Source organism: Cebus imitator, unplaced genomic scaffold (assembly GCF_001604975.1).
Source record: "Cebus imitator isolate Cc_AM_T3 unplaced genomic scaffold, Cebus_imitator-1.0 Scaffold636, whole genome shotgun sequence".
Lineage (NCBI taxonomy): Eukaryota > Metazoa > Chordata > Mammalia > Primates > Cebidae > Cebus > Cebus imitator.
The window spans coordinates 424711-449459 of NW_016107951.1; the positions used below are offsets into that span (position 1 = coordinate 424711).

The window sequence follows — 24749 nt, forward strand, 5'->3', positions numbered from 1 at the left end:
CCCTAGAATAAAATCTAGGCAAAACCATTCAGGACATAGGTGTAGGCAAAGACTTCATGACCAAAACACCAAAAGCATTGACAACAAAAGCCAAAATAGACAAATGGACCTAATCAAACTCCACAGTTTCTGCACAGCAAAAGAAACAGTCATTAGAGTGAATCGCCAACCAACAGAATGGGAAAAAAATTTTACAGTTTACCCATCTGACAAAGGGCTGCTATCCAGAATTTACAAAGAACTAAAACAGATTTACAAGAAAAAAACAAACAAGCCCATTCAAAAGTGGGCAAAGGATATGAACAGATACTTTACAAAAGACATACAAGAAAATTATATTCTTTATCACGTCTACAAAAAGATGTTTCTAATATAGCATCAATATGTAGATTGTTATACTCCACCTTGATTGTGTGCCATTATATTTATCTGTTCAAAAATGTTATTTTTGCAGTAAAGAACATAGAAACGTAGAAAAATACAAAGTATGTATTAGCAGATGAAATGAACTCAAGTGAAAAATAAGGCAACAAAATGTGGGACTGCACAAACTATATTAAGTTCATAATTATTTATATTACTTGCCACAAAAATAGCAAATATAAATATTATCCATAGAAGCAAACATGAACTATTGAGAGAAGTTGAATAGTACCATTTACTTTGAACTCATCAAAAATTTAAAATCTCCATCCATATCATTAGTATTTATACCAATATAAAATTTATCTTGCTTATAAATAGTTGCTTTAGGTATCCACAATTTATTCATATATTAGTTGATGACCTAAATGTTGTCTTTAGGCTCCTTATATAAACTTCTGTTCATTTGGGTTATTTATTTGAGATAGAACATTTTTAAAAAACATCATCTATTTGATCTTTGTCTGTGTATTGCTTCAGAGAAATCATTTCTAGATGCCTGGAGATGTAAAATATACTAAAGAATATTATCATAATTCCATTTCAGATATAGACAGATCAGAATAAATAGAAGCCATATCCTTCAGTTCCTTTCCCAATATCAACTAGGCAGCCAGACTCACCAGAATGTGGCTTAAAATTAATGAAACTTTTAGAAATAAGGCTGCAAATAAGGCTCTCAGCTCACTCTCAAATCTCCGAGTATATTGTATTCCTGTGATTAAATGTCTACCAAGCTAATTTAATTGCACTCTAGGCCTTAAATTATCTGTGTAGGTAATTTAGTAGAGAAATGATTATATTCTTCTCCAAGTGACATAAATGCAGCTAAACAAATTTTTTTCTAGGAATGTTTCAAATTTTTCTTTCTTCCATGTGCTACAAATATCTGTGATCCTGTGAACTGGCTGATAGTAATAGATATCAACAACAGGATTAATTTTATGTAACGTGTGGTTGTAAAAATAGATACAGAGAAATCAAAGTTTGTTTGAATTGAAAATTGTATTAAACAAGGAAAGGACTAGAGCTTTAGAGATTATGAGCAGGCTATGGAAATAATGCTCAAATTTTCATTTCTTGGTAAGTTTTATTCTTAATATTTTTCAGTGAAGCGTAGCATACACACAGAATATGTTCAATTCATATGTGCAGGGTTCAAATCGTTATCTCAAAATAAGTATACAAAGATGATTATCACCAAAGTCAAGAAAAATAGCTAGTATTGCAGCCACACGAGAAGCTTCCCTCATGCCCTTTCTTTATCACTAAAGGTATTTTCTCTGTGAATTATAATAGACTTGATTAATTTTTCCTATTTTTAAACTTTAAATAAATGAAGCATACAGTATACGATGTTGGCTGGTTTCTTTCACTGAATATATGTTTGTGGAATAGATTTATACTATTGATTTACCAGCAGTTATTTCATATTTCTTGTCATATATTATTCTAAGATATAAATATGCCACACCTTATTTATTGATCCACTAACAATAGACATTTTGGAGGTTTTCACTTGGAGCTAGTGAAAATAATGCTGCTTTTAGCAAACATAGACAAACAAGACCACATCAAACTCAAAAACTTCTGTGCATCAAAAGAAACAGTCAACAGAGTAAAAGGGCGATCTACAGAGAAAAAATATTTGCAAATCATATATCTGATAAGAGATTAATATCCAGAATTTATAAGGAACTTCTGCAACTTAACAACAATAAAAGTTGATTAAAAATGAGCAAAGAATGTGAATCAGCAATATCTAAAAGATATACAAATAGTTAATAAATATAAAGATGTTTAACATTACTAATTGTCGGAGAAACAAAATCAAAACAACAATGAGGTTATAATGTCACATCTATTAGGATGGCTGCTATCAAAAAATAAATAAATGAAAAGAAAAGGACAAGCATTAGCAAGGATGTGGAGAAGCTGAAACTCTTGTGCACTATTGGTCGGAATGTAAAATGGTTTTGTGACTATAAAGAATAGTATAGAAGCTCCATGTGATCTGGCAATACCGCTTCTGGGTATTTACCAAAAGAATTCAAAGCAGGATGTCCAAGTTATAATTGCAAATCCATATTCATAGCATTATCATTCACAAAAGAGGTGGAAGCAAATCAAATGTTCATCAACAGTTGAATACACAAAGAAAATGTGATACGTTCACACAATAGATTACTTGGCCTTATAAAGAAAATAAATCCTATCATATGCCACAACAGGACCAAACTTAAACATATTATGCTAAGCAAATTAAGGTAGTCACAAAAAGACAAATACTATATGGTTCTACTCCTACAAAATATTTGAATTAGTCAGAGGGATAGAAATAGCAGAAAGGTAGTTGCCAAGCATCGGGGGAGGGATATATGGAAGAGTGTTTAATGGGGATGGAGTTTCAGATGAAAAATTTCTAGAGATCAGTTGCTCAAAAATCTAAATATAGTTCATACTTTGAACTGTACACTTAAAAATGGTTATCATGGCAAAATTTAATGTTATTTCACCACAGTAAAAATATATAAAAAATGATGCCTCTATGACATTTTTGTGCATGTCCTTTGGCGCACATATGTACACATTTGTTGAGAATATACTTTGGAATGGAATTCTTAGGTTATAGAGTGCATACATACTAAGCTTTAGAAAGATTTAACAAGTTATTGTCTCATTAGAAACAGGATTGCTCTACATTACTGTGAGTACTTAGTATTATTAGTATTTTTAATTTCAGTCATTATGGTTGATATGCAGGCTATTGTACTGAGATTTCATTTATTTGCTGTGGAATGAAGTTAAGCATATTATAATGTATTTATTGGCCATTTGGAGATCCTCTTGTGCGAAGTTTGTTTAGTTCTCTCATACATTTTTCTATTGGACCATCTGTCCAATTTTTATTCATTTGGAGGAGCTCTTAATGTATATTGAACATGACACTTCTAACCATTACATACATTGAAAATATATTTACCTACTGAAATATAGGAGGTATATTTCACTTGACTTCTTACTCTCTTAATAATAGTATCTTTTGATAAATGGGAATTCTCAATTTTAATGAAAGCATTACTAATATTTTTGTTAGTATTGTTTATGTCCTGTATTGTAATCATTCATAAAAATATTTGTTATTATCTTTAAGAAGCCTTATTATTTATCATTTATATTTAGATACAAAATTGACCTGGAATTGAAATTTGTCTAGTGTGTCAACTACTGATTGAGGATTTTCCTCTCTTTTTATATGTACATTAGACCCAGCACTATTCACAGGGAAAAAACACTCTTGTCCTATAATTTGCAGGTACATCTTTATCATAAATAAAGAGTCACTGCACATGTGTACACCTTTTCCTGTAGTCTATTCTATTAGATTATTTGTCTGTCATTGTGCCAATCATCATTTAGTTAAAATAAACGTTGATATTCAAATTTGCTCTATTTTAGGATAATCACAGCTACTTTTAGTTTTTAAATTTTTAATATAAATTTAGTCATGTACATTTACATAAACATAACTGATAGAATATTGGTTGATATTATGCAGAACCTTTATGTTTTCTACCAAATCAATGTGTAGCAGAGAATGCTAAACAATTTGTTAAAAAAGGACCAAAATTTAAGCAAGAATATAATGCCATTCTCATACCTTATTCAAAAGATGAGTTCCAGTAATAGGCAGTAAGTGTCAAAAAGAGATAACACCTCAGAACTTTTGGATCCCTTACTCTCTGGTAATAATAAATATTCATGCCTACCTACTTGATTTGTTCCACATTCCTCCTTATTGAACAAGAATACTTGGATGCAGTTCAAAGAACACCATTAGATACACGAGATCTAGATTCTGGTCCCAAATCTGTCATTCTGAGGTGTGTAACTTGAAAATTTGTTGAGTCTCACTGGATTTTATTCCTGTCAAAAGTAAAATTAACCAGGTAAATTTTATTATTCCTAAGACTGTTTCCTTCTGTTAAAAAAAATTATTTTAAAAGAATCTTTGGCTTTAAGGATTTTTCAATTAAAAGTTTATGGACATGGAGTTCCACACCTCCCCTTAGGGTATAGAAACACACAAAGGAACAATATTTTACCCTAGCAAAATATATAAAGCTGGATAAATTATAATATATATACACACAGGAGGTATGCAAGTGACTACACCTGGGGAACAGGCTCATGTAACTGAAGCAACAAACTCTGAAAGAGCTTACCAGTTGAAAAGATGGCAGATGGTATTTGGTCATTTTTAGAGTTGCTATAAATACCTGAGACTGGGTAATTTATAAAGAAAAGAGGTTTAACTGGCTCACATTCTGCAGGCTATACAGGAAGCATGGCACCAGCATCTTCTTGGCTTCTGGTGAGCCCTTGGGGAACTTTCACTCTGGTAAAGGAAAGTAACTGCCATCATGTGACCAAAGAGAGCGCAAGAGAGAAACACAGGGGAGGTCCCAGACTCTTTCAAACAGATCTCCTGTGAACTAACTGAGCAAGAATTGACTTATCACCAAGGGGATGGTGCATTAATGAGAGATTTGCTTTCATTTATGAGAGATCTGCTTTTGTTCATGAGAGATCTGCTTTTATTCATGAGAGATCTGCTTTCATGCATGAGAGATACGCTTTCATCCATGAGAGTTCTGCTCCTTTAATTCAATCACCTCCCACCAGGCCCCGCCTCCAACATTAGAAATCACATTTAAACATAAGATTTGTAGGAGACAAACATCCAAACCATATCAGGTGGTTAGTGGTATAATGCCATCGTTTACTCTTGTCCCTTCACACTTTTCAATTTGCTAATTAGAAACCATATCCAATTAATTTTAACAGAAGACATCTATATCTAAAATGCAAGGATAAAAAGTGGCAGTCCCCTGCAGGAGTATGGAAGCCTACATTTGTAGAAAAAGTCTAATGAGTATTTCAAGAAAAGAAGTTAACAGGCAAATGCATTTTTAATAAAAAATGTTTACATCGATATTAAGTAATTCTAGGATATGCACAAAATTGTAATTAAACATTTTCAGAAAGTATATTCTATTTCTTTCTATGATTGGGGGTGATCTTTTATTTTAGAGGGCATCATTTTAACTAGACTACATGAAAATAGTAATACACACATTTCTTAAATACCACATTGACAGTACATATGTACAGCAATTATTGACCATATTTTTCATGCCTTATGTGGTTTTTTGGTATAACTAAATTGGTTACTGTCTTTGAGACTACAAACAAGGCTATGATGAAGTGCATAATAAATATGCTATAATAATTGTTTGAAGGTTCTGTTAAAAATATCACCGTGCTTACTAAATCATGCATTGTCAATGTTATGATTTGCAGTAATAAAGTTACGCTATGGCAATTTTTTGTAATGTTGCAGCATATGGTGCCATATGCTAAGGGCATACTAACTAATGAGAAAATTAGAACATGGATATTACTTCACAATAATGCATTTAGAGCCAAGGCTTAAAGTGTAACTCAGAAAGTGATTTGAAATGTTAAGGTTAATGTTACATCAAACTTAATATTGATTCATAGTAGCAACATACAAACAAAATACTTGTGAACTTTTGAACACTGGGAACACAGAAATTGTACTATTTATACACTTATTCAATCATTCCCTTTTAGATAAGAATTATGCTGAGACATAGCAGTACCTCAAAAGTGGTAGAGATAATAAGCTGCAGAATTGGAACTTGAATCCAGGATCTCAAGCTCCAAATCCAGAATTCCTCACTCTTCCCCAACAATCTGATGTAGAACTGGAGAAAAATGAATTGGATTTATTTAATTGAGTATAGCAGATCCCAGGAACTATTTTATGTTTAATGATTATTCTCAAGTTTAATTTGCGTCTATATAAGTGTAAATAATACATCATCTTTAGGATAGACACCTCACAATTTTTTCTGAATTATCCCCAAATTTTAAGTTCAGGTGTGCATTTGACAATCTGCATTGATGCCAACGGTAAATGGAAGATTGCTGCCTGAAAGCTGAGGAAGGCAGCATCAGCTACATGCCCTTCCTTGTGATAAATGTGCAAGTCATGGCATAACACTTGAGGAAATAAATGTTGGTGCCTCAAAATAAATGTTGATGTTCAAATTTCTCCTATTTTAAGGATGACCATGGTAAATGTGTAAGTCATGGCACAGTACTTGAGAAACTTGAGCAAATAAGTTTGGAGTAAATAACCTGTGTTATAAAATGCACAACTCAAAAATAAAACTAAACACTACAACTATGTACTTTAATTTATAATTCATCAATTTTGTAGTCCAATTCTTTGCAATGGGAAAACAGAAAACTTTTCCAACTTTGAAGACTAGAAACAAACAAACAAAAAATACTGCAAGAAAACAGTAAGTTCATCTCTATATCTGTTCTGTAAGGAGAACTCCTTCCCCCTTCCTGTAGTTTGCAGACAGTCCTGAATCCCTTTAGGTCCACAGCTGTCAACTTCAATTCTCATTTTATCCACTCTTTGCATTTCCTTCCAAAGACTTTATACCAATATTTTTAGGAGAATAAAAGACAGTTTCATGGAAGTACCTACCAGAGAAAAACAAAATACTCTCAGAAACTCGGTTGTTGAGGCAGGTTCAGAAGGATTATTCTGATAATTACTTTGCAAATGAAAAAAAATGAAGCCCAAGGTATATCTTCAAATAGGGTATTAAAGTATGCTTAAATATACAAACCTAATAGCATGACCACTAATAGAACCACATCATCCTTGTTAAAAATATGAAAATCATTAACAGATGTTAACTCTTCAAAGATCCTTTATAGTGAACTTTGAACCATAAAAAGCAAATCATTTTGAACAGGCATTACTGATAAAGCTGATTCTATTCTAAGTTTATTTTTTATCATCTCAAGTGCATAGAAATTTTTCTTTCCCTAACCCCCTTATCTACATTTTATTTACTCTTTAATGCTTTCTGTAAACTCTAATAGATTATTTTATAAAATGTATTAAATGCCAACTACTCCATAAACTGGGTAAACTGAATTAAGTTTCTAAAAGTCAGAATTATGTATGCCCAGAATGTAGTTTAATTGCATTCAATATAGAAAAAAATCTAATTAACTTCAAACTACAGCAAAAAAACTACACATGTAAAAATCTTTGGGAATATTCTGTGAGGACAGATATTTAGAAACATCTGGCTCCAATTTGGAAAAAAAATATGAGATTTGCAACCAGGAGGCAAATTCATGTTGTTCATTTTCAGTCTTTAAGACTTAATGTATATTTAGAGAAATTGCATAGTTACTTTTGATGTTATTATCTTCAAAAACGTTACATTAGTTTTTCTTTCAGTCTTTAAGAATAATGCAATGTTTCTTCTATTTCTAAATGGCACATAACATAACTAGCTATCCATATCATAATAAGAAAAAAATTCTCATTATATAATCTTACACATTTCTTTTCTCTACATGAAAGCCTCCTGGTACTTTTATGTCTTTTACAGAGCCATCATCAAAATGGAAAATATGGATAGATTCTGCAACAGTCCTAGAAATGCTAATAGCCAGTAAATTAATCAACAAGTTAAGGTTTAAAGAGCTGGAAGTAATAATTCTAAGGAAAATATAATTGATTTAGTATATCTTAAAATATATGTGAGGCATATTACAGAGGAATTTCATTTAGTGGGTAGTCAAACCCTTCCTCCCTGCCAACACAATGCCTTAAACTCAGTGTCTATTTTTCTCTTATATATACAAATTTTAACAGTAGGTAGTCAAGATCAGGTATGGTAACTGCAATATAAGCTAAAATTCAATCTCCTTCTATCTCTGTCCTCCTCCATCCTTAGCATTTGGCTTCTGTTCTCAAGTTTACCTTACAGATGTATTTGGAGCTCCAACCATCACATCCACAGTCAATGAAGGAAAGAATGAAGTGAGTTTTCTTAGATGCTGTATCAGAATTTTACTTAAATTCCATGCAAACCCTATTTATGCAGGAGAAAATTATAGCGGTAGTTGCTAACCACTGGGCCCATTGTCATCCAAAATAACACAGAGGTTCAGTTACTGAAAAAGACGAGATAGATGGTTAGTAAGAAACTGGCAGCCTTCCTCACAGGTTTTTAAACTAAGTAGTTGCCAACTGTTATTGGGTCTCAGTGTAAACAAGATAGCTAGATAAACAGACATTAGCTATTTCGTTTACTTTAAGAAAATCTGTAGAATCTTCTTTCTGGAGACCTTAAAATTAGAAGTTCTTTTCACAGGTATAAAATTTCTTTGATTAAATTTATTTCCTTGGACATTTAGTACAGTACTGAAGAACTATATTACACATACAAAGAATTCATCTTTATTTGATGAGTTAGTAAATACCATATAAGACAAAATAGAATAAAGCTAGATAGCAATAGGCAATTATGTCTGAGGGATCAAAGAAAAAACATCCTTTCTGCCTGAGGGAATTTTTGAAAGTTTCACAATAATAATAGATTTAGGTGTAGGTACTTATAAGCAAACTTAATAAATATCTATAGAAAATACATCTTCTTGGTTGAGAAGTTGACCCATTAGGTTATTTTAGTCTATTCAGAATAGACCTTCTTAACTCCTGATCATTCCTCAAACAACTGTAATCAGCTTTTCACCTTGCCATAGTCTCAAAATAATCATGCTAATTTTATTCACTGCAATATATTTATTGAAACAATTGAGGAGTATCTAAATACAATTTACAACAGATTTTTATGTTTATATTCACTGTCTCCTCAATATATGGCACTATTAATTATCCTGTATTTTACTCTTTCATTCTGCAATGATTTGCCAAGTATCTGATCATTGCTGGGTCTCAGTAATGAAAACCCACTACATCTCTACCATCATCCTCCTCCCTGCTCAAAGGTAAATAGCCAAATACAGCCTTTCTGTCATGTTGAATCTTTACATTAACCTTTCTGAACGTTCCTGAAATGACTTCTTTATTTGGCTTGTGTTGTCTCACAGGGTATAGTCAACAAGATTGCCTGGGTAAACTCTTAGATAACACTTACATTTCAAGATTGTATAAAGGAAAAAAAAGCGATTAAGTCAGAATGAACAGAATGTCTTACTAAAATGGATAAAATTTTATTTCAAGAAGGCAATGATCATACTGACTAGACTGATTACTAAGAAGAAATAAGTTGGGCATTTATGTCTTCTGTGATCTTCGAAATATCAACAAAGACAGAATACATTTTTTTAAACAATTCAGATCAGATCTCTATGAATGGTAAACCGGATATGAGAACTACGTGATGCAAAATGTGTTATTGCTTAAAAGTCAAGGGAAAGCAGTGAATAAAATCTGCAAGTATCTGTTGGACATTCACTTAGCATTATATTGTTGTATATGCTGTTGTCAGCTACCACTTTGTTTTGATGGTGCTCAGTGATTCACCAACTAAAATCCATGCCTGACTTCAGTAATAGAGTGACACATTACTTAAAAAAAAAATCAATTTACTATAAAAAATTTCAAATATATACAGTGGTAGAGAAAATTGTATAAAAGACCTCAAACTACCTATTAACCAAGATTTAATAATTGGCAGCTAATAGAAAATCTTGTTTCATCTATAACCAGCACCACACTAACACCACTTACCAAATTATTCTGAAGCAAATCCCTAACATAATATAAAATAACATAATATCTACAAGTATTTTAGTAATTTTTGTAGAAACTAAGAACACTTTAAAAATATAACCACAATATACTTAGAATAATTTTAAAATTCACAAACATTTCTTTAAATGAACAAATATTCTGCCACCATTCATATTTCCTGATTGTCCTAACTGCCACATAGAATTTTAACAAAGCATTTGTTCAAATCATAATCCAAGTAAAGTTCATACATTGCAAATGACAGAAATATCTCTGAAGTCTCTTTTAATCTATAAATTCTCCCAAACATTATTTTATTCTTGCAATCTACATATGGAAGAGACAGTATTTTTTTGTAGTTTTCCACAGTTTAATTTTTCTGATAGCAGTCTTCTGGTATCATCTAACGTGTCCTCCGTTACCTATATTTTCTGTAATTTGATAGATACAGAGGTGGTGCCGATTCAGATTTATTTTTTTTGTCAAGGATACTTCATACATGTCAGAGCACAGATCCATCATAAGTAATATAACATCTGGCTGTCTTCTGTTTGCCTGTAGTTGATATTAGCAGTCATTGATGCTCAGTGTCAAAATACATTATTTCTGTAGTGGTTTCAAAATGGTCACTAATTTCATCACATTTTCTTTATGAATTAGCTATAACAATTCTATGAAAAGGAACCTCTTCTTAGTGATTATATAGTATCAATGATACAGGAAGGGCAGAATAAGTGCTTGATAGTTTCTCTTTTGTTTACAAGCATTCACAAGTTTGTTCCTTAGCCTTCTCCAAATTATAAACAAATTATTTTTGTTGTCATTTGAAAGTCTTATATGTAAACATATTTGATGTGTTTGCAATCTATTGCAGTTATTATCCTAGATGCCCATTTTTAGCTAATGGAAAACCTTTACATGTTGGCACTAGAGTTCTTGTAACATGACACACTGTAGTTTAGTTTCAGCAGTTTAAGGATTTCATTTAAATGAAATGACAAAGTATGTCACCTTTTGTGTCTGGATGTTTCCACTCACCACAATGTCTATGAAATCCTTCCCATTCGTTGAGTATATCAGTAGTTATTATTGTAGAGATGTACTCCATTGTATGAATGTAAAGCAATTTATACATTTAATCACTTGTTAATGGTCACTTGGATGGTTCCAAGTTGAGACTACACTGTGTTATTAATAATCCTGCTTCTATGAACACATATGTTCATTTCTCTTGAGTAAATAACTAGGAATTGCTAGGTCACATGATAAGAGTATTTTTAACTCGCCAAGTGTTACCAACTTTTTTCTAAAGTGTTTTTATAGCACCAACAGCAATGTATAACATATTTCAGCTCCTCTGTCTCCTCACCTACCCAGGCACTGTCAATTTTTTGAATTGTGTCTGTTCCAGAGAATTTAAAACGTTAGCTCATTGTGATTTTAATTTACATTTCTCTGTTAAATATTAACTTTGAGCATTATTTAATGTAATTGTTGGACACTCCTGTAAGTTTTTTGTACGGTGTATATTCTAATCTTGCATCATTTTATTTAGTGTTTGTCCCTTTATTGAATTGTAAATCATTTCTATACAAAGTCTCTTACTTATGATGATTTGAATTAGATTTTTTTCACTCTGTAATTTGTTCATCAGAATATCAAATACATTTTAAATTATGATTTTTTGTATTATCAAACATAAAGAGATTTTTATCTGGATGTAATCCCATTATAAGTCAAAGAGTATCTTTTTTTAAAATCTGGATGTAATTCCATCATAAGTCAAGGAGTATCTGTACTCGACACAAGTTGTATATATATATATACATATATATACATGTACACACACACACAACTTATATATATATATATATGAGAAAATATATATGGTTAGTGTTTATATTATATATATTTTTCTTATATATATATATATGTGTATATATATGGAATTTACTAGATCTTATTTCAAATTAGCCTATTATTTACTTTCCCAAAGTATATTGTACATATATACACGTGTATGTGTACACATACACATATATATATGGAAGAATATTGAAAGTCGGATAAATACCATCAATAACTTGATCTAACTGGCATTTTATTTTATCAATATGCAATGTTCTTCTATATCTACTATAATATTCTCTGTCTGTGTCTGATATAGCCACATTCTTATGACTAGTGTTTGTATTATATAGATTTTTACACTTACATGTTTAATTGTTTATATCTTTATGTTGACAATATTTCTTGTATATATCAGCACATTGAGGCTTGGTTTATATCCAATCTTCAAATCTTAAACATTTCTGTTATGTTTAGAGTATTTTTCCCTTACTATATTATTGATATAGCTGGGTTTCACTTTACCAGATTGCTATTTGTTTCATTTGTCATATCTATTTTTTTTTATTGTTTAACTCTTGACCTGTCTTATTTTGTCTTATTTTAATATTTCATTTTATTCCCACTACTGGAGGACTGAGCCAATTTGGTCAATAGTATGTTCAAGTCTTCTATAGTCTTTCTAAACTTTTGTCTGCTTGTTTTGTTAACTACTGGAAGAGGAGTGCTGAAATCCCCAGTAATGATGGAAATTTCAGATTTGTCCATTTGTCTTTTGAGTTCTATTTGGTTTTTTTTTCTCCCTAGGTTTTGAAACTCTGTTATTAGTGTGCAGCCATTTAGGATTGCTATGTCTTTTTGATAAATTGACTCTTTTATCATTATGCAGTGTCTCTCTTTATGTATAATACAGTTTCAAAGAACAATTTACATGTCAGTATAGCAAATATACATATCAGTTTCTGTATATTTGCTGTTGCATGACATATCTATTTGACCCCTTTAGATTTGTTGATATGTTTGGGCACATGCCATCCTGCTGTGTGTATTCCCTATGTGGTTTATTTGCTGTCTTTGAGGGGGTAAGGGGAATATATTTTTTCTTATTCGGAAAGGTCTGCATTTTCCTTCCAACTACTAGTTTATATCTGTGCCTTTACATGATACCCTTAAGTATTCTGTATTGATTACCTACTATAAGCAAAATGAAAATTAACTAGAAACCCCTCTTATCCTTCTCTCTTTTAGGCATTTAAATGTTAATGATGCTCTTTTACTCCTTGTTAATTCCTATAAGGTAATATAATAGGTGAGCCTATTCTACTTTCCATATATTGCCTGCTTCTCCCCTCATTTTAAAATAGTCATACCATGGCTATGTTTTTAGAATATGTGCCCTTTACATATTATACTGTCTTCCTTATATCCATAAGTTAGTCTTAATTCTACAGGTTAATATAAATATACATACACAGTTCTCACTACCTGAATTTATGCAGATGCTCTCCAGTCAATTTTATTTTCTGAAGGTCAATGTATTCATTTTTAAAGGTGGTTCTCATGAAATCATCATTTCTTTATTTTCTCAATGATTTTAGCAGCTTGCTGTTTTTAATACATGAGGGTCAGTTTAGGTAGATATAAAATTCTTAGCTTACATTACTCTTCCTTTGAGTATCTTAAAAATGGCTTTCAATATTCTTAAACAAAAATGATGATATCAAAATGTGATAGTTTACTTTTCACTTCTTATTAGTAACTTGGACTTTAGACTGATTTCAGAAGTATTTTTTTTTGTATTTTAAACACAAAGAATTTACCAGATTTTATTTCAAATTAGCCTATTGCTTGCTTTCCCAAAGTACATTGTACATTCTTTCAATATATAGGTTCAACCCGTTTTATTGCACGTTTTTGAATTTTACGATTTGTTTTTTCTCATTGCTTTGTCTTCTTAGAGGTGGTATCATTTCATAATATGTTTTATCTCCTTGCCAATCTTCTGTGTCTATCATTTCTTCATTAATACTTTTGATTTAATTCTTTTAAAATGTTTTCTTATTCCATTTTCCATTTCTCTTAAGACATTACCCAATGTACTTGCTTGCTTTTTTGTAACTGTATTTGGGGGTTTATTTCCTAAATGATTTTATATTTTTAATTCTTTTACAAGTTTTGTCAGATCACCTTAGATATATTCCTTTTCTCCAAACATCTTTTTTCTCATCTATGTTTATCTAAGTCCAATTGATTGATTCTCTTGCCACTTATATTTCTTATGTCCTGTTAGATCATATTGAAACATTCATTTTCCATTATTTGTAGGAATTTTGTTCTAATCATTACTATGTTCTTCCTTGTAACTGTGGATGAGATTTTACTTTAGTCATTTTATTTTGCTTATATTTTAGCAAGATAGGTTTTCCTACAATAATAATAGAGGAAACTGGGCAATAATAGCTTCAATAGTATTGTGTTATTAGTATTAATATTATGAAGGCTTCAAAAATTTGGTATGAGCATTTTTTGAGATCTGCCTGCTTTGCTCTCTTGTTCCATCTTTTCTGGATGTTTTATTTCCTTACTCCTATTCTTTTCAGTCAGATTCTAGTTTCAGCAATATTTCTACATTGCAGGGCTTGGTAGTGGAAAAGAGCATCAGTTGGTTAGTGTGACAGTTTGTTTGCCCAGGCTGAACCATAACAATTAAATTTTCTATAATCTTTCTATATTCATTTCTGAATTGAAGCCTTCACACATCTTCTTATTTTACACTGCTTTCCTGAAATGCACTCACTGAACTTTCCAGGCTAACTGGAATTTGGGGGTTCATTTCCTATTCAGAGTCCCTTTTCTTTTCTGTCTTTTCTCATGCATAGCTTCTAATAGTAAGTAAATTATTGCTTTTCGTGTTTTGGCTGGCACATATTCATTTTGGTTTCTTAGAATTTAAACATATTTTTTGTAGATATTGATTGTTCTTTTTTGTGAATATTATTTTTAGTGGAGGGTGTCAAATTTATGCCACTGCTGGTAAAACTTATCCCAAATGCTCTGTTTGTCTGTCTCTATGTATTTAAATTCTGTCATAGCAACATGTTTATCTGATTTTACAGTCTTTTAAAATTTCCTTTTAGGTTTTCTTCTCACCAACATCTGAGTGTATATTAAAGTGTTTGTTAAAGGTGAAGCTCATTAGTGTTGAAGAAATGTAATCAGATTTAATCATGAAAAAGCAAGCAGGATTAATAAGGAATGCCATCCTTTGGCATCTATAATTTCATAATATGTGTTATTGCCAATGTCTTCTTGCCAATCTTCTATGTCTATAATTTCTTCATTAATAATTTTGCTTTAATTCTTTTAAAATGTTTGCCTATTCCATTTTCTGTTTCTCTTAAGACAGTACCCAGTGATGTTTCTTTACATGTATGCATTGCATAATGATCAAAATGGTATCATTAGCATATTTATAACCTCAAATATTTATCCACTCATTGTGGTGGGAATGTTCAAATTTCTCTTTTAGCTTTTTCAAAACATACAATACATTATTGTTAATTATAGTCACCCTTCTATGCAGTAGAACACCAGAACTTACTGCTTTCTTGAAGCAATTGATAGGTGGGCAATTTATGGTTACAACCCAAAAAATTACCCTCTTAAAATGTTCATTAATTTTTAAATATGTTTGCATCTTATTTCTTATTAAAATTGCATCTGAAAGAACCATTAACAAAACATCAAATATTATATTTTAATTTTTAACATATTAAAATTGCTACTCTAACAGTCTTCTTAACATTTCACAATATTAATGTTTTATTTATGGCATCCAAAACTAAGTTAGAGGTGAACAAATTACTTAATTAAAAAAGCACGAAAAACAAACTCTACTAAACATGGCTCATAAGCAGGTATGACATTTCCATTGTTGAAGATATTTTCTTGATGTATAGAATCATCATGAATGAGGGTCACAAACAACACTTCTTTTATAGACACTTCTCCTGGAAAGGTTCAAGCTTGCGTAAAAAAGTTTAGAATGTTCTTAGTCCGAGGAAAGGTGACCCTCTCATATCGTTGTCATATTTCTTAACTGTGTTTCATCTTTGCTCATTATTTGTGTTTTGTATCTATGACAAGTTGGCCTTGTCTCCTTCACTGTCCACTCTTCACAGCCAGTGGAATGTCTACTAGGAGCTGAGGGTTGGCATCTGGTCAGATTAACCAGTATGATGCAAGGGGATTTTATTTGCATTATTAAGAAAAATGACTGGAAAATCTATTATATTTAACAATCAAACTATGATCATGTTTTTGATAAACACCCTAGCTGTAGTTCATCTAAACCAAAAGAGAAGAAAACACATCTGAGAGATTCTATAATCTATAATATCTTGGTGTTTCTGAGTGTAGCTTCCTATACAGGCCTAGAAAATAAGATGAGAGGAAAGATAGAGTCCTTTCTAATGCCCCCAATCACCCCTAATGGAAATAAAATGTAGTTTCTGGGAATTTTCATGAAAGCTATAAATACAAATTTCTCAATAACTGCATTTGCTCTAGAATTCTTGAATCAGTATCATCTTTAGCCAGTAAGTTCATTAAATACTTGTTGACTACATTCAATAATAATAATGCCCCAACATAGCTAGGCTTTAAAATATCCAAGTCAGAATTTAAAAGTTAGAGAATATCTTTTTATTTATTTAGAACTTTTCAAAACACCGTCTCATCATTACAGCATCAAAATAAACTTGTAAGGTAATGGAAAGAATTATTCACAACACAAAGACGTAAAAATTGAGGCATCACATAGTTACTTTTTGACCTTGAGCGATAATAAACATAGTGAAAATGCAGCCCCAGTTAGTCCCCTCCGACATGTTGTTAACTGATATCAGTACACTTTGATCCACATACACTGAGGAACAAAGACATGTACCTCAAGCTTTCAATCCTCAGCAGAGGTCTGTGACCTTCTGCTCATCTAAATAAAATCTGCTGCCTTTGCCTCTTTACAATATTATCTATAAATTACTCATTTTTTTCTGATTATATTATGATAGATAGCTTAAAAAGATAATCCATTCTGTTTTACTTTTCTTCAAAACAATATTTTATGTGTCTAGAGAATTAGAAAATATTTTGCCACTCAATGTTTTGGCAAACAGAAAGGTGAAAATGGAGTAAATTGCCTAATCAGAGGAACAGAGGTTTGCAGGCTCAACACTAAAGTTTTAATGACAGGGTCTCACTGGGGTCACTCGTCTGATTACAGGCTGTTTTCCTAATTTATTATCCAACTTACCTTTAATTCGAAATAAGTGAAACTGAGAATCATGTTCTGACAAATTTATTTGTTAACTTCCTTTTTGTTAGCTGTCCAAGTTGCAAGACCTGAAGTAAGAGACATTCTTGAATTATTCTGCTTAGAAGTCTCTAAATAAAATAAGTACTCCAGGCCAAGCCACATATAGTCCATGGGCAGAGGCATGGGCTTTTCATGAGAGCACCACTCCCATTTGTCTTTTTATTTAGTTATTTATCAAAATCACATAAATCTCAGTGCATAAATGAAAGTTAAAAAAATCTTTTATTACACATTGTTTTGTTGTTTGATTGCTTTCAAGGGATTCAGAAAAGGGGCAACTGTGGAAAAAGATGTTGGAAAAAAGCCTATAGGATATGGCTGAGAAGTAACATATGCTATTAGCATCTCCATTTGTTGCTTCTGGAGAAGTTAAGGTTTTACGTAATGAAGAGGCTTAGGATGTCATCTCAGTTTAAACACACACTGAGAAATATGAAGATTTTTATTCAGTGCTTAAACATAGAAGCCAAACAGCATTAAGCATAGTAGCCAAATGCAACACCAACCACTCATCCCTGGAAATAATCCTATAATCCATGGAAAAGGCAAAGGAGGGAAGATCGGTCAATTTTAAGAATAGCAAGTTGATCAAAATATATTTTAAGATTAATAAACACAAAGTTTTACATTTCCACTTTTCTTTAGTTACTTTTTCTTTCATTTTTTTTTCTAGAATGCATTTAAACTGCAATTAAAAGGTAATAAGAGAAACTTCATGGGGCATTGTATGGGCTGGAAAATTTGGAGCCTGGTTTCACATACAGTGTATGGTAGATTATAGCATACCATTTTCACCTCAGTACATACATACTGATTGCCAAGATCCCATTATAGATTCCAATTAAGCCTTTCTTTTTCAGGCTGTGTCCCCTGATATTTCCAATCATCAAGGCCTGCTGATACAATGACAATGAGTCACCTTCCTCTTGACCACGACCTCTGCTTCTTCTATCAAAATTAGCCCGCCATCTCTGAGTTAGTGATGGCAGGCTACTCTAGAAGACTATGGTGGACATCTTGCTTTGCCCCAGGTGTTACTTCCAGATGTTTTTAGATCAAGCATGTGCAGTCTAGATTGTACACATCCCTGCAGATATACAGAGACTTGGAAACAAAGATGTAGAGAATTTTAAGGGATTTAAATTCAGACGTTATTTCCTAAAGTTAATATGTTTGAAAAAAATCTTGCAATTAGGCTTCATGCTATGTCTGCCTTTTAACTTTCCTTTTAGACTGCACGTTGCAAAAAAAAGAGAGAGAGAGAGAGAGAGAGAGAGAGAGAGAAAGAAATAAAAAAGAAAGAAAAATAAGAAAGCAAAGGAAGCAAGGAAGGATGGGAGGAAAGGAGGAAGACAATTATCTCCTAATCTTATATCCAAAATTTTTCTGTAGTTATCCATTTGATTGTTTTCTGTGTTTCACAGAACACAACATGGCAGAACCTTTTAATTAGACCTGTGTTCTAATATTAATTTATTCATTTATATTAGGATGATGCAAAAGTAATTGTGGTTTCGTTAATGGCAAAAATGACAATTACTTTTGCACCAACCCAATAAATTATGTGACTTTATGCAAGTCACTTATCCTGGAAGTTTGCAAAGAAAAAAGGAGTAAACTTTACAACCATTTTAGAATAATTACTCTTCAGTTCTCCAAGTCAATGTTCTCTTTCTAAAATTGATCTGCTCCAGAAAATACTACAATTAGGATGTAATTCAATTTCTCTTTTCCAACTTTTTTCATGCATTTCTCCTGTGGGACAATCCTATGAATAAAAAACAGAAGGAATGTTGGTAAGAAACATTAAAAGCAATGGAACCTTATTTCATCTATGGTACAACCTACTAAAGAAAAAGTTTAGACCTCCTCCATCTATTCATCTTAGAGTTAGAATTCAGACTCAAGATGATTGTCACAGGAAACACATTAATATGGCTATTTAAAATGAGAAATGAAGTTAGAATTTTAATAATAAGAAGTAATTTTGATTGGTGAGTTCACAAAGAGAACTGGCTTTTCCAATGAGGATTTATAGCAAATATTTCTCATAAATTAAATTAAAAAAATCAGTAACTCCAAAGGTTTGATAATAACTCATTCAAAACATTTAAAATAGTCTTACCAAAACTATTTTATTAGCAAAGTTATGTTGAAACTAACAATATTTGGATTTTTCTAACCTTTCCTGAGTAAATCAGGTTAAACAAGGTGCCTCTATGTTATAAAGTAAAATGACAACTGCTGGTGAATGATTTTTGGTGAATTTTTGATATTCTTTCCAGAAATTAAAAAAGAGGTTGAGTCTACATTCAGGGTGTCATTTGTAAGTCATATTGTATTCTACTCTTTGCTTGCATCAAATATGCAAGACATAATTGAATCATCAGCTGATACAGTATCAAAAATAATAACAACTTAAAAGTCATTCAGAAAAATAAGTGATGTATGTATAATTTCCTAAGTAGAAAACATAATATGTTCATCTATTTTAAAAAAATGAAAGAAAGGATTTTCAATCCTGTCTTATAACATTTTAAAAGGATCATTTTTAAAATTTATTTTAATAGCTTTAGGGAACCAGTGGTTTTAGGTTACACAGATAAGTTCTTTAGTGGAGATTTATGAGATTCTGGTGCACCCATCATATAAGCAGTATACACTGTACCCAATATATAGTCTTTTATCTCTCATTTCCCTCCCTTTATGCCCCCAAGTCCCCAAAGTTCATTATATCATTCTTATGCCTTTGCATCCTATAGCTTGGCTCCCACTTATAAATGAAAACATACAACAATTGGTTTTCAATTTTTGAGTTCCTTTACTTTGAATAATAGCTTCCAATTCCATCCAAGTTGCTGCAAAAGCTATTATTTCCATTCCATTTTATGGCTGAGTAGTATTCTATGGTGTACATATACTACATACATTTTCTTTATCCATTCTTTGATTGATGGACATTTAGGCTGGATCCATATTTTTGCTATTGTAAATTGTGCTGCCATAACATGCATATACATTTGTCTTTTTCATATAATGCTTTATTTTCCTTTGAGTAGATATCCAGTAATGGAATTGCTGGTAGTTCTACTTTGGGGAATTTTAATAGTAGTTCTACTTTTAGTCCTTTGAGGAATCTCCCTACTGCTTTTCACAGTGGATGTATTAATTCACATTCCTACCAGCAGTATAAAAATGTTCTCTTTTCATCATATTCATGCTAACATTTATTATGTTTTTTATTTTTTAATTATGGCTAAGAAAAAAAATATTTTTGAGCATATGAACTATGTGAAAAATATAGTCCCTTTTAAAAATTAATAGTTGCATTTATAACAAATATTTTACTTTACATTATATAAATTTAAAATTTTATTTTATACATTTATACTTGTCAAGATTTATATATATATATATATATATGTTAACTTGATCAATTGTGTATTAATTATAATTACAAATATAACTCAGTTCAGGAGAAACTAATTAGCACTCAGAATCTTGGGGTCATAGGTAATACTAGGACTTAAGGAGGCTGAGCTGGACAGATTGCTTCAGTCCAGGAGATCTAGACCAGCTTGGCATAAAGTAAGAACCCATCTTTACTAAAAATTTAACAATTAGCTGGCCGCGATGGTGTGTATCTAACGTCTCAGCTACTTGGGAGGCTGAGATGGTAGGATTGCTTGAGCCTTGGAGGTTGAGGCTACAGTAAGCCATGATCATGCCACTGTACTCTAGCTAGAGCAACATAGCAAGACCCTAACACAAAAAATAAATATAAATGTATATTACTTTATTATAAAATTATCTAAGGCAAATGAAATGTCAATAAAATTTAAGAAATGAAAGAAATTGTTTAACACTTTTATTGAAAGAAGAGTTTTCTAATGAATTTTTAAATAGTTGTGCATATAAAAGTGTTGTGGTAATCCCATTGCTTGGTGTATAAAGGAATATAAATCATTCTATTACAAAGATACATGCATGCATATTTTCACTACAGCACTATTCACAATAGCAAAGACATGGAATCAGCCCAAATGCCCATCAATGAAAGACTGGATAAAGAAAATGTGATACATACCCACAACATGGAATACTATGGAGCCATAAGAAGGAACAAGATCATGTCATTTGCAGGGACATGGATAGAGCTGGAAGGCATTATCCTTAGCAATGAATGAAGGAACAGAAAACCAAACACCACTCATTCTCACTTATAAGTAGGAGCTGAACAATGAGAATACATGAATAAGGAGGAAAATAACACACACTAGGGCCTGTTGTAGTGGGGGGGTGGAGGAAGACTATCAGGATAAATAGTTAATGTATGTGAAGCTTAATACTTAGATGATGGGTTGATAGGTGCAGCAAACTACCAATGGTACATGTTTATCTATGTAACAAACTTGCATGTCCTGAACATGTATCCTGGAACTTAAAATTAAATTTAAAAAATTTGTTTAAGTGCTATGGTATTTAGAGTCTACTGAAATTATAAAGGTAAAGGTTCTATGTAATACTTTTTATTTTTTAAGTGTTAACATTTAAAATATGCCTGAAATAACATTATTTACTGTTTTTAAACATATGACAAAATCTTAATGGCAATTTTTAAATATGTAAAGAGACCCAGACTTTTTCTAAATACTCCATGAGTATACATAACCCAAACTGTGGAGACCTCTGGTCTAAGTAATATGCATCTTCACAGAGGTTTTCTGATCTGCCTGAAGAATTAAATCCCTTAATTAGTCTATCTTATTTTTCTCTCGATTCCTACCACTAACAAAATGCCAGGAAGGTATTTGGTGCTCAAAAATCTTTTCTAAGAGAATAAATAGCATTATAAGCACAAGTTAGTCCTAAGCAAAACTGGAATGTCAGCAACTTACTTTCTGAAACATCTTTATATCATTTATAGATCACTTACTTGTTCAACATTGGCTTCCAGGATATTGTTTGAAAATACAGGCCGAGACTGGTGGCTCATGCCTGTAATCCCAGCACTTTGGGAGGCTCCAGACAGGCAGATCACCTGAGGTCAGGAGTTCGAAACAAGCCTGGCCAACATGGTGAAACCCCATCTCTACTAAAAATACAAAAATTAGCTGGGTGCAATTGTAGGCGCCTGTAATACCAGTTACTCAGGAGGCAGAGGCAGGAGAATCACTTGAACCCGGGAGGCAGAGGTTGTGGTGAGTTGAGATTGTACCACTGCACTCCAGCCTGGGCGACAGAGCAAGACTCCATCCAAATATATATATATGTGTGTATATATATACATATATTTATATAATATTGAATATATAAATATATATATACATATACACATATATATACACACAAATATACATGTGTGTATATATATTTATATATTCAATATTATATAAATATATACATATATATGTATAGTTTTAATTAACCATGACTTAATGTATCTCTCATCCCAGGGACAGTTACCGTCTACAAGAGAAATACTTCATTTTAATACCAATTCAATTCATTAAATACTTCTTAAATTCCTACTATATATCACTTCTTTCATTAGAGGCTGATGATATGACAGTGAACAAGACAGTCATGGTCTTATTTTCCAGAAAATGACTTTCTTTCCAAAAAGATGGATATTAAACCAATAATGACAAGTGTGATAAGGATTCAAAAGGAAAATAAAATGAGAGAGGAAACACCAATGAGAAGGATATAACCTGACCTCTGATATCAGGTATAGACAAACTAGTGAGGAACTATCTTACAATGGGTTAGAAAATTGCATATGTGTATAAAAACACACTACTAAATAAATTACTAAAATAATATATGAAAATATATGTGTGTACAAGACAACAGTTGGTGAAAAAGAGTGAACTATTGAGCACTTACAATATTCAAAAGTATGTATTAAGCTCTTCTGAAAATAAAAAGTCAACTATGTTTGGGCCCATCTTGTGTAACATGTTGCACTAAAGTCTGAAAGAAAATTTATAGCTTATAAACTTTATCTCTCAATGGAACACATATCCTCAGCTATTTTAAATAAATTATATATATATATATATCATTGATAACATATGATATATACCACATTTCATATGATGATATATATTATATATCATATATAGCAACATATCAATGATCATTTATATATATCATGTTAAAGAGTTCCTAAGACTTCTTAAAATATCCAATATTTGCCAAGAATATATAATTACAGCTTCAATGAATAACAACATTTATTTAAAATTGTAAAGCATCAAAAGCTCACCTTTAATTCTCTTCTCTCTTCTTCCCCCAGCAGTTGTTCCATATTTTCTATCCATGCAAAACAAAGCAATAATATAAGGCCCAGGGCCATCGTAGTGCAAATAGGTCTAGCTTTGATTTTCTGTTCCAATAATTCTGACTCTGTGATCTTAGAAAAGTTGCTTAACCTCTCATCTTAGTATCATCAGTGCAAAATAAGAAAACACTACTGTTAATATATTCATCATGTAATTGTCACTGAACACGTGAAATGATTTATCCTCAAGTGTCTTTAATATTAATGTAGAATATTTTATATTATTATCTCAGCCTAAATCAATCTGTTTTTGCATTTTAATCCTGAAGTACAAGAGCAGAATTAAAAGTTTTTCACATGTTAAAATGATGCCACACAACTAAGGGTATAGGTTGATAGAGATTTGGAAAAGGGTAGGACACTCTAAACTGGAATTTCTAAATACAAATCATAAAGATTTTTGGTGATTCTGCCTCTTTCAAAGATCAAATTTGCACATATGATAGAAATATTCAGTACACACACACACACACACACACACACACACGCATTCATACATACACAAAATTGAGAGTGGATAGGTTCAAACATTTGTTTTCAGTCTTGCTGACCAATTTGATAATTTCCTCTAATTTCTTTACAGCCTTGGGTGATATTGGTAGTTTTATTTTCTTCCCTGGTTTATTAGTTATTTTTGACCACCTGAAAGAGCTCAGGGGGAGGGGGGAAAATGGTACGGAGAACCTTATTTCTGGTACTATAGTTTCCATCTGACTAAAATGAAACCTATTGCTCAAGTCCCAGAGATGGCACAAACACAGAAACTTAATTTCCTGAGGTGACTCAATGCAGCACCTAATTCATTTTCAAACTTGTGGTGGTACAATGTAAAGAAGCTTACCAGAAACTTTTTTTTTTTTTTTTTTTTGAAGTTTTGTCAAAGTTTTATTTACATCACTAATTAATGAGGGAAGAAGACAAGATGTTACACCTAACTTGATGTAGTTGTCAAAGAACCACAAATTTATATGTAGTAAAGGAATATTGAAATTAATTGACCACAGCATGTCTATCCATAGGGCAGTAATCAATTACATTCTACCAGATACAACTAATATGCATTTCTATGGATAAGAATTATTTGCATT

General features: G+C 31.6%; 1 long non-coding RNA gene across 1 annotated transcript; it reads right to left on the bottom strand.

Moving 5' to 3' along the window:
• Nucleotides 1–1704: 1704 nt before the first annotated feature.
• Nucleotides 1705–23658, bottom strand: LOC108295391. The gene is made up of 3 exons (XR_001821386.2): nucleotides 23587–23658; nucleotides 6111–6215; nucleotides 1705–4350 (listed from the first exon to the last, which is right to left on the bottom strand). It is a non-coding gene; the product is annotated as an uncharacterized LOC108295391 (long non-coding RNA).
• Between the last annotated feature and the right edge of the window lie 1091 nt (nucleotides 23659–24749).